At 50.6% G+C, this 16,860-nt stretch overlaps 1 protein-coding gene across 1 annotated transcript in view; it reads left to right on the top strand.

Annotated features, from left to right (window-relative positions):
* The first annotated feature begins 1,674 nt into the window (after nucleotides 1-1,674).
* The window catches only part of Vdr (vitamin D receptor), a 54,318-nt gene continuing 39,132 nt past the window's right edge, over nucleotides 1,675-16,860 (top strand). Inside the window, exon 1 of the mRNA XM_021216829.2 lies at nucleotides 1,675-1,729. The gene's annotated coding sequence lies outside the window, so the exon portion shown is untranslated. The remainder of the gene's footprint in view (nucleotides 1,730-16,860) is intronic.

The raw sequence follows: 16,860 nt of genomic DNA, 5'->3' as shown, positions 1-16,860 counted from the left end.
TGAAATGATAGAGGTCAGTCAGAAAGAAGACAGGGTTCAAGTGGCTCTGTCATTGCCCGGCTGCAAAAATGCCAAGTTTTAAGATGGGGGAGGAGTGGCAGAGTTTTTGCTTCTCTGTCTTGAAAGATTGACATGAAGGTTGAATAAAACACCCAGAGAATTCTTTTCATACTCTAGAACATGCTACCTATGTGAACTTCCAGTTCACCGCTGTGAAAAAGATTCACAGTCGGTCAGTATGGCGTATGTAGGTGCACATCTTCCATCACCTCCTGCAGAGGCTCACAGGACTTCAGAATGCCCTAGGGTGTTGGCTGTTGAGATTCCCTCCCGTGCTTTTCTTCTCGAGAGAGTCAGCTTTCCCATGATGCTCTGGAAAGTGATTCTTTCATTTAGAATAAATGATTTTTTTTTTCATTTAGAATAAACACTAGACTGGGAGGGCTCCCAAAAGGCCTCTTCCATTCATTCATTTGACATAGATTGTCTGTCCTTGAGTTTAAACACTGTATGTCAAATGTTTTCTGAAACTGTTGAAGCCTTCCCAGAATGCTTCCATGATGGTCTGGAAGCTCTTCCTTCTATTAAGCCTCCGATGGTTTCTTGGGGACAGTCATCAAGAGCTGGAAGGGGAAGTATTTCCTCCACTCTAACACCTCTGTGTGAGGAATGGGAAGCGCACTAACCACCAGGCTGGGCTCTCATCCTCCACTGGTCCACTGCTTGGTCTGGGCAAATCACTCGGTTCTCCACCTCCCTGTCCCCACTGAGTCTCCTCAACATTATCTTTTTGACTAAAGGAGGTCACCAACTGTTCAGTGACATTGTGGGTACCTGTATTCTAGAATACCCTTATGTTTATTTATGCGTACATCTCCTACTCAAAAGAGGGAGCCCTGTAGACTGCGGAGCAAGGAGTGTATGAGTAATCTTTATCCAAATTTTTCTACAATGAGTTCTCAGGAGCCATGCACAGTTCCAGGTCTTGAGGTGAACTTTGTGCCTTTTTTCTTTCCTTCACACCAGGGTCTTGGTGGCAAGGGATGATCTGGGAGGCAGAGACCTCAGAAGCTATGGCAAAGCTCGCTGAAATAAGATGCAATTAGCCAGGAACATGCTCCATCGCTGTAGTTAACAGAAGAACGTCAGGTAGGAGAGAGGACGCAACTCCAGCCCCCAGTCTGGTTCTCTTGGCTAATCCTAACCAGTGGAGTCCGGCTGAGCGCCCTGCAGGAGAAATTCGCTGGAGATTTCACCCACAGGCGCGCAGAGAACGGCTCCTTGCAGCTGTCGGGGTCCCGGGTCAACTCAGGTACAGGTGACACACCTGGTGGAGGCGTCTACAGCAGACTGGGTAGAACCACAGCGGCGGGGGTGGGTGGTGGATACATCATGGATCATCACAGGCAGAAACGTGGATTTGCACACACGACATCATCAAAGACTGTCCCACGGAAGACAGACGCCTGTGCTGCGCTGTGGCCGGCGGTCCTGGAGCCCCTCACAAGGCAGGGCCTCCAAGGCGACAGTGCAGTGGTTGATTCCAAGTCAAGAAAGTTTCAAGGCTGCAGAGGACTGGACCTAGTGGGCGTGGTTGAGGGGCAGGGCGGTCCGGGGGCGGGGCCTTACGGGGGCGGGGCCAGGTGCTGAGCAGTCTCTGCTTGTCAAAAGGCTGCTGCCGAGCCCTAAGCACCGGGAGCGCCGAGTCGTGTGTCCACCGTCAGACCAGGTGCGGATCCGGGTTCAGGGGGAAGGGGGTCCTGAATGAGTGGTTATACCCGGGGCAGTCGTCTGGGGTCTAGAGGTCTGAGCGTTCGAGTGCAAGCGCTAGAGTCCAAGACTCGAAAGCCAAGTTGGCGACTGAGATCCGGGCTGTGGTGCCATGAGGTTGGGACTCTGAGAGGGCACCCAAGTCTGAGAAAGCTGAAGTTCGCACGAGGCTGGCGAGGGGACAGCCACCTCCGCGATGCTCAGGCGGCTCAGCGTGAGAGTCCTTCGCTAGGAGGGTGCTCAGCGCTGGACAACAAGAAGCGTTTGTTTCTTTCCTGGGACGGGCGCTTTGACTTGGAGTGGAGGAGTAAGAAGGGAGTGATTGGCTGTCGATGGTGCTAGGGTCTCTGGAGGTGGAGTGTGTAGAGCCTGTTTATTACCCCGCGGAGCCATGTGTGATCACCAGTGATAGTGGAGTGGAATCTTTTAAATGGAGTTTGGTTTTTGTTGTTGTTTTGTTTTTGTTTGTTTGCCTTTGTAAAACCGCCGGTGCTTTGAGACTAGTGTGCTAGGTTTCTCTTTCAGGAGAGCCTGACCACAGATGTCCAGAGGGACTCATTGGCCGAGCATGGAAATTGAGAAAGGGGTTTTAAGGAATAGTTTCTGTTCGAAGAGTGAAGGGACTTGGATCCAAGAGGCGAATCTAGGTAGGATCTGCATGTGATTTCCAAGTCCACTGACCACTATGACTGTCCCCTACCTGAGGCTGAATCTGCCTGGGCTCTGGGAGCCTTGGCTCTTTGAGCCTGAGCCACCCTCCTCCTCCTGCTGCTCCTCCTCTTTGTGCTCCTCCTCCTCCTCTTCCTCCTCCTTCTCCTCCTCCTCTTTGTGGTGAGTGAGTCAGCCTCCTGTCTGGGCCCAGCAGCGGTGAGAGGGGCCAGAGCCTAGGCAAGCAGTTGGGCAGGCATTTTCTGGGCATTGCAAAAGTTCCCTTGGACAGAGTTCAGGTCTGCCTCAGTGCCCGAGGAAGGACATCGTCTTCATGACACAGGGGCTGGGGGGGGGGGGGGCGGGAATGTCAGCAAAGGCTGTGGGTAAGGGATGATTCCAGGAGATGGCCATAAAGAGACAATGACTTTGTGGTAAATCCACACTTCTTCCTGTTCTTAAGAACTAGAGGTATATGCCTGTACTGTGGACTTAACAGCCGCTAGTTCCATTTCTACCTTGTCAGGTACCCATCTTGTCCCATAAGGCAGGAGAAATCAGAAGGTTCAGGGAGCAGAAAATGCAAGGAATGTTTTCCCCAGGCTAGGGAGTAAGAGTGGACTTCTGAGGGGCAGAGAGGGGTTGTCTGGACCCAGACCCTCAACTCTATAAACTAAGGGTATTTATATTTGGGGACCATCACTATTCCTTCTCTAGCTGAAGACTGGAGAGAATTGTGTGTGCTTGCAGCCAGAACAGGAGACAGTAAGAGTGAAAGTGTCTGGCTTTGTTTTGGATACTAGAGACCCCTTGAGCAGAAATAGGTGACCCGTAGCCTTTTCTAGCTTGTGTGAGGACACAGGGACATTGCTTCAAACTGCAAAAAGTAGGAATTCCCAGTCCGTACTCCTGTTCAGCTGTGATTTGCTTCCTGACCAAGATGGAGGAGGGACTGGGAAAGGAGAGAAAGGAAGAGAGTGGGGCAGCTTAGCTGACCCTCACTCTTCTCCAGGTACAATCATAAGTCTGCGCATACTCTAGCAGCTGTGGTGCAAAGGGCTCTACTTATTAATAGCACGATCTATTAGTCCCCCTCCCCCATCCACCTGTGAACTGTTCTCTTGGAGGGACTGAGACCCTTGGGAAGCCCCTAGAGACCCCCTGGATCTCTGCCGTCAGCACAGATTGTAGATGTGCGAAGCCTGGACTTTCAATAGAGGAAGACCTAGAGTCTAAATAGGTAGACCAAGAAGTCACCCAAGACAGGAGAATGCTGTTGTTGAGCTTTGCATCCTATATCTCAGCAATTGTCTGAGATCAGCCTCTTGGCTCCTACTGTGTACGCAGCAGCGAGGCAAGGCCGGGGTGCCGGGATCCCATTTGTAGTTGGATAGTGGATTGGGGTGTGTGTGTCAGCTTCCGATTGCCACTGTTGTGAGTTCATTTGGGGTGCAGGAAGAGGGAATAAGGACATGGCCATATTCGACTAAGAGCCTTCTGTGTGTCCCAGCATGGTGGCAGCCCCCTGCCCCAAGAGATGCCAGCAAAACAGATCTCTTGACTGGATTCAGCCTCCAACTCAACCTCTAGGAGGGACAGTAGGCCTGGCACTGTCGTCCATCGCTGTTCAGTTTGGGAGGCTCTGACTGGGCTGCGGCCAGTCTGGCAGCAGCTCTAGACTACCAGGACCTCACTTTTAATTACACTTCTCTCCGATTTGTCCTTAACCTTGCTTCGTGTTAGTGCCTGATGAATACACACACACACACACACACACACACACACACACACACACGAGGGACTTATGATTTATTATCCAAACTGGGTTTCTCATGAGTGAGTGAAGGGGGTTTTGTGTGTGGCTATGCCAAGACATAAACCCAAACCAGGGTAAGCTGGATACCTAACCACCCAAACCCAGGAGAGGTCCCACGGAGTGATAAAAGGCCAAGAGGGTCGGGAGAGACTTGATGCTGAGGTGAAGGTGGGGCAGTGTGATCCCAAGGGCAACCCCAACACTGCAGCCTGCTCTCTGGCCTGGTCAGCCAATCCCAGTCCTTCCTTAAGGGTAGAACTGCTCCTGGACAGCTTGTCCCCAGACTCAGTCGAAGTGACTTTCTTTTGTCCTTCGCTTGTCCTTATCCTGCCCTTGCTTTTGGTTTTTCCTGTGCCACAGCAGCTCCAACAGGGACAAGAAGACCTTCCAGCTCTTCTTTAGCTTCCCCAAGGGAACTGGGAGAGAGTTAAGCTAAGAGCTGCCCACATGCTTCCTCTTCCCTGCTTCCTCTGGCTGCTTTCTTGGTCCCTTCAGCTTCCCAGACCTCTGAGGACTCTCCCATGTCCAAAAGAAGTCCCTCTCTAATGAGAGCAGACAACCGGGAAGGGGAGGGCATTCAGATCTCGTCCTTGTACCTAAAGGGTGCAGGTCAATTAGAATCAAGATTCAGGAAAATGACAACCAAGACAGGAAGCGGAGCTGGGGAGTAGCTACCGAGTCGGGCATAGAACTGCCACCCTTGGATGCTAGCATTTGAGTTTCCTGTCTCTGACTGTTGGAGAAATGGCCCAGGGTGGGACAGACACATCTTGCTCAACCTAAGCTATAGGCGTTGGTGGCAGTGACAGCATCTTATGGTAGTGACATGTGGAAGAGAAACTGCCCTCTCCTCTGAGTCCTGGGCCTCGTGGCTCAGATACTCAGGGCAGCCTCTCTGGAGAGTCCCCAGAGGCCAAGTGTGTGAGTGATTAGGGCGTAGGACCCAGGGGAGTGGAGCCTCCATGACTGTGGAGTGACTGTTTACACCAGCAAGCCGGAAGTCATTCTTTCTCATCACTATTAATGAAAAGAGCGAGAGGGACCTCTTGGGAAGTCCCGCCTGCCTGTACAGAGTGGGGAGGTGGTGAGAAACCCATCCCCCCCCAGCTGGCTAGTGGAGGACAGGGTGGCTAGTGGGCATACAGCAGAAGCTAGAGGAAGAAGCAGAGGGCGCTGTGAGAGTCTCAGTGTGTGCCACGCTTCTGTGAACCTGCCCTGCAGGTCTCGTGCCAAAGAATAAAGTAAGCAGTGTTCTCAGAACCAGATGCCGCACAAAGTCTTCATTCTGCACAAGGGAGAGTCCTGTCGTTAGCAGGGTGTAGGCAGCTGTACCAGCGGGAAAGTGGAGTTTGGGCAGCACCAAGCTACTGTTCCCAGGAAGCTACTGCCTCTCACTGGTCTTCTGATGCCAAGCTGAACCTTTAAGGTGTTCTGCATGATGTGACATTCCAGACACTGTGGAGCTCTCAAGTCTTTGCTGGTGACAGGACTAGTGTGTGCCACCTGCTGGTGCTGGAACCATAACTCTAGGGACAGTGGCTCCCTGGGCCCTAGATACCCGATGCTGTGTACTTAATAGGTACAGCCTCCTGGTCTTCCATGTTAAGAAGGAAGGACTCCTGTGCCCATTCTATAAATGGAAAAACTGAGGCTTAGCAGAGTTGCAGTGTGAAGACGGAGAGTCAGGACTTCCGAGACCACAGTAGTAGCCCCCAGGAACTCTACATCTCTGTGTTCCCAGGGCACTCACAGACACTTAGTGCCATGGCTTCCGTGTTATAGGCTCGTAATCAGTGTTTGTGAGCTGTGGGGTCAGATTCACTCACTAGTTTGAACAAGCTGACCTGAGTGTTAAGCTCCCTTGGGCCAAAGGTTGCTCAGGGGATAGTATTGTCTCAGAAGGCTCCTTCCGACTTCTGTGCCTCTGTCGTGGTCTTAGATACAAATTCCATTTCAGAAGCATCAAAGAAACGTAGTGTCACGCAGAAACTGCACAGAATCCGGCGATACTCAGGTGCTCCAAAAGGCAGAAGAAATCCTCTTTCCATTTCAAACGACTGTGGTGTGCTAGGTGAACAGGTTAAAGAGACCACGGTCCCATCGGCTCATCTGAGCTGCTCTTCCTTATCTGGCCCCACCCTGCTTCCACCGTCTCTCTGAGGTTCTTGACCCCAGCTAGCTTTCGTGCCTGGAGAAATGGACTCCAGCCTGTTCTGAGGTCTCCAATCAGGCCCTGTGCTGAACTCCTGAGCTCATTAACTCGCTTCCCTTTGACATTAACAGGCGACAGTGTCCTCCAGCACGCAGTAGAGGCTCTGAGGCTGGGCTAGCAACAGGAGAACAGGAGAGATAGAGACAGAATTGTGGATTGGTCACATTCTAGTTAATGACCCTGGGGGCAAATTTCTTTTTTATTTTTTTCTAACTTATTTATATATTTTTTTACTTACTCACTTTACATCCCACTTACTGCCCCCTCCCAGTCACCTCCTCCCACAATCCTTCCCCCATCCCCTTCTCTGTGCAGGTGGGGGTCCCCTGGGTATAGCTCCGTCCCTGGCACTTCAAGTCTCAGAAAGGCTTGGCACTTCCTCTCCCACTGAAGGCAGCCCATCTAGAGGAACATATCCCACGGATAGTATAGGCAACAACCTTTGGGATAGCCCCTGCTCCAGTTGTTTGGGATGGGGGGGGCAAATTTCTTAATCCCTCCAAATTCCTGATTCATTATCAGTAAATTGAGGGTAATCATAGCCAAGCTTCAGAATTACTGAGAATTAACAGAGGAAAGTCAAGTGCCTGGTAGAGTGGACTTCTGAAAGGCTCCTACAGTTGCTCGATGGACATGGGCTAAGACACTGGGAATTTAACAGAAAAAGAAAGGTTATAATGAATGTTTCTAAGTTGGTAGCACATGGGAGCAGGGGAGAGAGGGGAAATTGAGGCCGGGATATAAAACAGCAACAACAATCCAAATTGATAGGACAGAAACCCATTGTGAGAGATCCTGCGGGACCTCAGGAATGGCTGTCCTAGTGTCTGGCTAAATGCAGATTTGGTAAACTGGTTTCTCATTCTGCCGTGTGTGAGACAGGGAACCTGGGAGCATCGCTGAGCTTTTCAATTGTTTTCTGGTTTTTGTTTTGCTTTGTTTTTAAATTGAGAAATAATATATCATTCAAGAGTATATAACATGTTAACAGATGTTATGCAACTTGTACTAACCACCTAAGTTAGGAGTAGAGCATTTGCTTTTTAAAGTATATGTGTGTCTCAGCTGACAAGAAGGATCATGGGTTAAAGGCACTTGCTACCTGGACTGACAAGCTGAGTTCAGTCCCCAGAATCCATATGGTAGAAGGGGACAATGGATTCCTGCAAGCATCCTCTGCCATCCACATCTATGTTGTTGTGATGAACACACATGCACATGCACATGCACACACACATACACACAATCAATAATGTGAAAAGATTTAATGTGTGCACATGCATGTATGTGTATGTTTGTGTGTCTGTGTGTCTGTCTGTGTGTGTGTGTGTGTGTGTGTGTGTGTGTAGGCATGTAGGCCAGAGGACAACCTTAGGGACACCATCCAGTCCTGGAGCTCATCAATTAGGCTAGACTGGCAGTGAGCCTCAGGGTTCTGTCTGTCTGCATCTCCCACTTTGGGATTATAACTCCCTGCCACTTAGAGATCAAACTAGGTCTTCCTGCTTTGGGGGGAGCAAGCACTTTTCTAACTGTGCCTTCTTACCAGACCATACAGTCTCTTAACCAGCCCTTGGCCTTGCCTTGGTTACCAGAGCCCTCTCGTTATTCCCCAGGGCAAGGTAACTTTGTGTCTGTTATTCCTTGTTTTCCTTTCTAAGTTTCCACGTGTGTTTTTGAGACAGTGTATGGTGCTGGGTCGCATGGCGTCGAGGTGTTTACACACCATTCTCTGCCACATGCTTTTTCATGGGACACACTGACACACATTAGTTAACGCTGCGATCGAGCGTCCCATTGTTAAAATGCCACATGTTGTGTGTCCTCCCTTTTGTGGACAGTCCTCTGCTTTGTTTCCAGTTCAGGGCTACTGTGAAGTGATAACATGGCTGCCTCCTGCTTTGTCTAAAGGCATCACTGGTTCACACAGGATTCCACATTTGGAGTCGATATTAAAAACAAACAAACAAACAAACAAACACATTTGGAGTCAATATTAAAAACAAATAAACAAACAAACAGAACAGAACTCGAAATTCTCCCTTTGGTTGTGAATGGAAGGTCCCTTTCTTCCTCCTGGTTTTCAATACTCAGTATCAACTTCATCTCCAAAATGACAGAACTGTTCTAGACAAGTTTATGCAGCCACTTTTAGCTACCGTGATATTGTCACGGCCCTGGTTTCTGGCTGGTGGGTGTGCTTGTCTGAGGCACTGTGGACAGGTAGGCCAGGTATTCTGAGACCTCTGTGCATGACCTCTAAGTATGGCCAAAGTCTTAACTTTCTGGCCTTCTGTCAGCAACGGATGAGAGATCGACCCCAAGTTTGCATGCTTACTTAAATCTTAGGACTCTTCAATTCATCCCAGAGTCTAATGTTAGCATCGAGCAATAACTAGATACTCGAGCAATACCTACTGAGTTGCATTTTGTCAAATGGTTTGGGGAAAGCATACATTTCCCTTGAATGTGTATTTTGAGACAAAGACACAGAGTGTGTGAACCGTCTGCAGTAGCTATTCGTAGGTAGCACTGAGGATGAGGCTATGACGGCTTCCTTATAGGGCTTCTAAGCTGCTCGAGAAATGCCAGGAAATAGAGATGCTTCATTGGTCAGTTGTTCCGAATCTGACCTTGTTGTTTTAGCTTTCTGACTTATAGTCGGGAAGCAGCCCAGGGCTGAGGTGGGGGTAGCTGAGAAGTTGCCACAGGGAAAGGAGCCAAGGCTCTCAATGTTGAACAGCCTGCCTGGGCATACTGGGGAAAGGAGTTATTAAGTATCCAGCATCCCGGTAGATACATAAACAGTCAGCTGCCCACCTGGCCACCCACCCACCGGACTAAAGAATGTGGCTGGCTGGGCAGTTGCAAGGGCCACCCTAGCTGTCAGTCAAGTCTGTAATTACTCCAGCCAGCCCGTGCCTGTCGATTCCCAGAGCAGACAAGTACCTGTGCCTTGAGCCTCACTCACCTTGGATGCCAGGCCCAAGCCAGGCTTTACTAAAGCCAGGTCCTGACTGTCTTCCCCCCCCACCCATGATGCCCACACCCCTGACTCCACCCAGCGTCTCTCCTGACAGCAACCTTTGACCCTTATGAGGTTAGCATATTATATAATGGCTGAAAGTCATGGTAACCAAAGGCTAGTAAAACTTAACATGTTCCAGGCACTGTGTCAGATACTTTTCTATACCTTTTTTTCCCCCTTGCTTATGACTCTGATTTATGAAGAGGAAATGGAGATTCAAAGGGATTAAGAGGTTGGCTTTCCTGCCCAAAGTCACTAAGTTACTATGAAAGAACCAGTACTTCAATTATGGCCTTTCTAAACCAGAGAGGAGCCCTCTTCCCACGGCAGTTCTCTGTTCTGTAGCGGTGGTCATTCAGCTCAGACCTACTTCAGCTCCCCCCCCCCTTCTCGTTCATGAGGTTTGGAAATGAGATGGCGAGATGGCCGGTGGGGTCTGGCCAGGGTGAGCAGGGCAGCTTCGAGCTGGCCGGCCGGGAGATGCTGGAAAACACCTTCGGGGCAGAGTTCTTTGTTCCAGATGGCTCTGAATTTCCGGCCTGGTGCCAGGGCTGGGAAGTTACCTCTGCCCAGCCTATTTGGCAAGCACACGCACATCTTGGGTGCCATGATGCTAAGGGGTGGGGGGAGGGGCTGCCTCAGGTAAAATTCCATCTTAATGAACTGCACTTGAGATCTGAGGCCTTTGTTACAGTCCCACGTGCAGCCTGGGAAACTGGAGGGGAAGGGAAATCATTCAAATTAGGTGTCTCCTGATAAGGTCCCCAGATGTCCTGATTCTGGGAAAAGAGAAAGAATCAAATCCGTAGCAGACCCCCCTTGAATAGCAAATGGCTGAATAGTTGAGGGCAGCCTGGGTGAGGAGATCTTGGACCTTACCGTGCTGGGACGATGTGTTCAGTTGCTTAGTCCTCCTTTCTCCTACGAACCCCAATAACAGATCCCATCCCAGAAAAGTCCTGACTCAACACAGGGTCCTACCTAGCACATCCCAGACTCATCCAGACAAAGCTTATCAGACACCAATACCCTTGTGTAGACAGGCTGAGTATGCTGAGCCACAGAGGCTCAGAGAAGGACCGCCGTTTGCACGGTTACGCTACCTTTAAAGCCCAGGCTGATGTTTAGGTGAATCCCCCACAGTGATTATACCCACTGGGCACAGTCGCCAGCACCTAAATTGACAGAGCAGGTGCCGTGTGCCAGACACGGGACTAAGCAGTTGACCCAAATTAGCCCATGGACGCCTCACTGGCTTAGCAGGTGTGGACTGTGATTTCTCTCATCTCACAGATGAGGAAACAGAAGCTGAGAGAGAAAGAGATTGAGGGGGGGTGGCAATTGTGAGGGCAGCCAGTACAAGGGAGGGACCAGGGACTGGGCCCAGCCAGGCAGGTTGGCCCCAGAGCAGCTGCCTTTCCATCTGTGTTTCGGGCTGGTGCAGGGGCCAAGGCCTGAGAGTAAAGCTGGAGGTGAAATAGACTAAAGGACTTCCCGGCTGGGATTCAGATGGGGCCCGTAGTAGGCCTGCAAAGGTGTTGCTGGAGCCACAGCCCAGTGTGGCCTCATGATCCAATTAGGTTTTACTAGCAAGCTGGACATGCTAGACACGAAGTGTGCTGGTTTGGTTCCATTTTTAAGTAAAACCCACCCACCTCTCCCTGTCTCTCTCTCTCTCTCTCTCTTTTTTTTTCTCCAGTGCACATGGGGAATGGGGTTGTGTGTGTGTGTACGTGTGCACGTGCATGTGTGTGGGTAAAAGGTCAATCTCAAGCGTCTTCTTTTGTCCCTCCTACACCTGTTTGGCTGAGCGTTATCTGTAACTGACTCCTCTCCAGGATTACAAGCTCAACACGCACCATGCTGGCTTTTATGAATGCTAAGGATGCAAAGGGTGGTACCTACGCATGGCAAGCACTTTATATCAGTTGAAATCTCTCTGTTTTTTAAAAATAATGATTTTTTTATTTTTGGTAGGGGGAGTCAGAGGCAGGGTTCAAGACAGGGTTTCACTGTGTGGCCCTGGCTGTCCTAGAACTCCATCTGTAGACCAGGCTGGCCTTGAACTCACAGAGATCCACCTGTTTCTGGGATTAAAGGAGTGTGCCACCACCACCCAGCTGATAATAAAACTTGCAATCTCTGTTGGTGAGGGGGTGTAAGCAACAGAGCGCAGGACCTCCTGATGCCCTCTGGGCTCTCTGTGGGTGTTGCACAGAGCAAATCAGAGAAACCCTCTCCCTGGAGGAGTAGAGGCTCGAACCCCCTTCTGTGGTGAACCATCAGGAGAGAGTTCAGGTGACAACTGAAGTCCACTTCCCCCTCCCTGTCTTTCAAATTTCCATATGCTATCTCTCCAGTCAGTGGTCCCCCACGAGCCTTAGGGAGAAAGTCATTAAGAGAAAGTTTTTAAAAAGCTAACAAGGCGAGGGGTGTGGCTCCGTTGGTAGAGTGCTCACCCAGAGCCCTGGGTTTGATCCCCCCTCCCGGCATGGCATAAACTGGGTTTGGTGTCACACACCCGTAATCCCACAGTATGGGAAAGGAAAGCAGGAGATCAGAAGTTCAAGGTCATCTTTGACTATGCAGGGTCTTAGAAGCCGGGCTGGACTACATAAGACACTGTCTCATCCAAACAAATAAACAAACAAAGCAAGCCCCAAAAAAAACCACAAGGCGCTAAACGGTTAAAGAAAGGGGTGCTAGGCAAAACGAAACAAAACCACACAAACAATGGAGCTTTGTTGTGAACCTGCTGCTACAAAGGGCCTCTGTGTCTGAGCCTGGGGCTGAGGATTGAACCTGGGACTCTGGTCCAGCACTGAGCTCTCTTCCCAAGCCCTGCTCTGCATTAGCTTCTCCGGAGCTGGACCTGGTGCTCCTGGGAGCCGGCAGAGAGCTGACCATGCTCCTCTGATCCTTAAACCTGTCTTTCTTAGCTTCTGCCTTCTTCCTGAGATCTAGTCCTCCTCTTCAGTACCTGGGAGAGTCACCGTCAAGCAACAACTGACGTTCCTACAGAGGGAGCGTGACGGTTTTTATTACACATTTGGAAGTGTTTTCTCTCAGCTGACTCAATGGTCTTTTGAGATTTGTATAGCTTACTTGAGACTCGGTGTAGGAGCAAGAGCTATGCATGGAGACCTACCATCCCTGGCTCCCACAGGGCCGGACTGTCACTTTGCACCCAGTCTACAGGTGGTGGCAGGTGGCAGCAGGCGCTGATAGACGGTCGCGACTGAGTTCTACTGAGTTGCTACGTCTCTTTAAAGCCTGGCTCCAGAGGCAGTAGGCAGTGGGCATGTGAAAAGGGCCTAAGAGGTTAGTGGCCCGTGGCCAGCTTCAACCCCCCACTGCCTGTCACCCTGAGCTAGTATTCCAAAAGCTGGGCAGAAAATAGCTCACTCGGGGGAATTATTTTTGTCTCTGTTAAACTTCAATCCAGAACCCGGCTACAGAACTGTTTTTCAGGTCAGGAGGAGTTCTGGGACAGAAGGGGAAGTAGTGGATGGAAGGGTCACCCACCTATCCTCTCAGGGGCAGGAAGGACCATGGCCACTGGCTTAGCTTAGAAAGCTGCACACTGGATGCTCAGCTGGCAGCGGCTCCAGGTACACCGTGATGTGAAGCCGGACTGGGAAGCTAAGCCAGTAATGAGAGAGGACAGTTGACCATCATCACCTCCTCTCTGCAAAGCCTAGCTCTAGGGGACAGCAGGCAATGGGGGGGGGGAGTCAAGGGGGCGGGCTAAGCACATCAGATGCTTTCTGCTCTAGCTCTTTGTGGAGTCGACTCTGAGCGGCTCTTTCACACTCTTCTCCATGATGTTTGTTCTGCTGGCAAATTGAAGATAGGGGGCGTTTGCCTCATACAGGGGGCACAGCGGCTCCGCTTAGTGGGGGAAGCTGACCAAGAGCCACTGTCTGCTTAGGTCCCTGCTTGTGGGCAGCAGGTTACTGACTACCCAGGACCCAGGGACTAACTCCTCCCCTCTCCTGAGGCAGCATTTATTAAAAGCTGTCCTATGAGTTAAGTTTACTCCACCTCCTTCTGCCGGGAGTACCAAAGAAAACCAAAGGAAGAGGAAGATACCCAGTGGGCAGGACCTGGGCAAGGATCTTTCCTACCATCCTGTGACCCTGGGGGACCCCCCCCCCCCGCAACAGTATTTGGCTTGATACATTTAACTCAAGCATTGTTTTCCCTTGGAGCTTTGAGGGTAAGGTGAGGCTTGGGTGTGGACCACCAGTGAGTTTGGACATCTGGTCTCAATATGGGTTGGCATATGCTTATAGACAGCCTGCCGCCCCTGCCCGTGATGTACGTTGTTTGTGAGCACTGTATATTTTCACACCCGGCCCCTTCCTTCATGTGATCCCTGGCAACAAGGAGGTGGCTCATTGGCCGAGAGGGCAGGGTAGGCTGTGAGGCCCGGTAGAGGCAGATTTGGAGAGCTGGAAACTGGGAGGTGTCTGTGCCTGGCAACCATATCTTGCCACTCTGGACAACTTGATGAATGGAAGAGGAGCTGACTGGGGATGCGGCGCTGCCTTTTCTCCAGCTTCCGTCCTCCCTTGTTAAACCATTTGTTCTTTTGATAATCTCTCATGAAACCTTTTTTTTTTTTCCTTTTGTCCTGGAGCTGGGCTGCAGTGTTCTAGTATTCTCTCTTCCTTGCCTCACCCTCGTAATGATTAACAGTTCTATGAGAATTCCCCTAGGTCCCTGGGTCTATACCATATCCCGTGGAGATGATGCCAGGGAGTCCCTTCCATGGTTTGTCCTCTCTTGTGCTTACCCACACTATAACGTGCCACCCTCAATCAAGGGGTCCTATTTGTCACCCCCTGTGGACCGTAAGCTACATCTCGCTCATCATACACTTCCAGCTTCTAGGGCGAGCTTTGCCTTAGAGTGGATGCTAAGGCTAGGCAGAAGTCACCATCAAAGATCAAGTGGCAGCCAGGGAGATAGCTCAGTGGTGGAATGCTTGTGTGGCGTGCTCAAGGCTGTAGGTTCAGTCCTCAGTACAAACATCAGGTAATGGAAGCCAGCGTCTACCACTGTGAGGTCAAGAAGAAACGTCATTGTCCCCTTGCCCTCAAGTGGGTCCCCAGAGGGATCTACACACAAGGGTGACAAGAGCTTGGGCAAATGAAAGATATGAGGGGGGTCCTAACCAAAACTGGGATACAGCTGGTATTGCTTAGGGTGACTGCTGGTGTCCTCTAAGGCTGAGGTTCTCCCACTTGGCCCAGGCCTTGAGAAGCTGCACAGACACATGGCGACAGCTCTCTCCTAAGGACCAAGTTGGTCCTTCGTGGGAGCTTGACCTTGTCAAGCCTGCTTACCTCAGAGAAGCCTGGAACCTCTCGCTGATTCCAATGCAGGCCTCAGAACCTGTCCCACCTAGAATGAATGGAAAGCCAGTGAAGGTCTCACTGCAGCCAGCATCAGGCCCTCTGACAGGATCTTCCAGGACCTGGGGCAGCCAGGGTTTCAGGATATCACATCTCTGACCGTCACCTCCCAGCTCCAGCCCCTGGCACTTGCCTTTCCCTGTGTCCCTATACACAGTGGTGGGCAGAAATAGGGTGAAAGTCACCTGTGTCCTCATAACAGACAAGGGGACAGCTGGGGGCCTGCATGAATTCAGTTCCTCTGCGGTGAGGACAGAGGTGTGAAAGGGGACAGATGCCAGATTATAGGCCAGGTGTTAGTAATGACTAGCAACTGAGAAACCACAAGCATTATCTTCCTTATGGAGAGAGCCTAGGAAATCCTATCTTCCTATGGAGATAAACAGGCCGTTTCTCTGCTTATTTAGAAAGAGAAATGATCCATTTTCCTCTACTCTGAGAAGCCAGTGTTTGCAAACCATGACAAGTGGATGGACTGGTTAGTTATTTAAGCAGCCCAGCAAATGTGCAACTTCCTGAGCAACATCTGGGATGGAGATCTTAGGGCGGAGTGTAGGATTCCTGCCCTTCCCAGTCTAGACCCTGCAGCCCCTCTCATTCCTCTGGCCGATCTAGCAAACACAGGTCTGTTGAGATGATGGCCTCTCATGCATCTCCTCTGGCCCTCACAGCAGACACAACGGTGGAGCACTGCTGTGTCACTATGATGTGGATAAGCAACCAGGGAAGGACACTGAGGATCAGGGATTAGGTAGTAAACAGTGTCCAGCTAGACACTGTCTGTCTAGAGGCCAGACTGCCAGTGTCTTAGAACTCACAAGGCTGGTCTACAAAGTGAGTTCCAGGACAGCCAGTGCTATACAGAGAAATCCTGTCTCAAAAACAACCAAAAAAAAAAAAAAAAGAACTCACAAGGACCTGGACCTGGAGTATTACACTGTCACTGAAGCAAAGAGAATCCGAGTGACAGAAATGGCATCAGTATCAGCAAGGAAATAAGGAAAACAAACAAACAAACAAACAAAACCCAACCTGGCCAGGGCCAACTAGGGCAGGGAGCCGAGGACCTCCAAACATTCAGGCATTCTTCTGAGCTCCAGTGAACCAGAACTTCTGCAAGCATCCCAGCCTGGAGAAAGAGGCACAGGGCACCCAACACTGGGCTCAGGGTACTTTGTGTCGTGTAGTTTCTGCTTTGCTTTGTTTCGTTGACACAGGGTTTCTCTGTGTAGCCCTGGCTGTCCTGGAATTAGCTCTGTAGACCAGGCTATCCTCAAACTTAAAGATATCCACCTGCCTCTGCCTCCCAACCGCAGGGATTAAAGGAGTACACAGCGGCCCCCACCCCAACAGGGGATGTCTCAAAAGAAGAAACATTGTATCTGCTGTCCCGTGGAGTTTTCACAAACAAAGGCCCATTTAGCTCTCAGCTAGATCAGCAATTGCAGGGTTGGATACTCACAGGAGTCTGGATTTCCCTATATGCTTGGAGTTGTCCCAGTTTTTCTTTCTTGATCTCCAAATCACTGGGGGGAAAAATCCCCCTGTGCCACCAACTTTTACCTATGCCAGACATCTCTGAGCAAAGTGCCCATCTTGATATCCTAGGAAGGCCGGCCCACATGGAAGGTCAGGCCAGGTGTAACTTCTTCCCGCTTAGTGACTTCTGGCAATCCTGACTCCTTGCCTGCTGGCTATGAAGGCTGAAGCCAAGAGCTGTGTGCATGGAGACAGCGGCGAGTGCGAAGACTTCAGCCACCTTTCTATTTCTCAGTATTTGTTGTATCAATAGGTCACGACATTGTTATCAGGGCTTTTACAGGGGCCTTCCCACAACCACCTTAAAGAATGAACCCCATCCTATGTATGGCTCATTATTCTTAGGCCTGGGGCGGGGGTGGGGGACCAGTGAGGAAACACTGTCTTGTTCTGTAGCCTTAGATAAGTCTCTTTCCTTCTGAGGGCC

Source organism: Mus pahari, chromosome 17 (genome assembly GCF_900095145.1).
Source record: "Mus pahari chromosome 17, PAHARI_EIJ_v1.1, whole genome shotgun sequence".
Taxonomy (NCBI): domain Eukaryota; kingdom Metazoa; phylum Chordata; class Mammalia; order Rodentia; family Muridae; genus Mus; species Mus pahari.
Note: the sequence above shows the minus strand (reverse complement) of the source record. Positions and strands in the feature narration are given on the sequence as shown.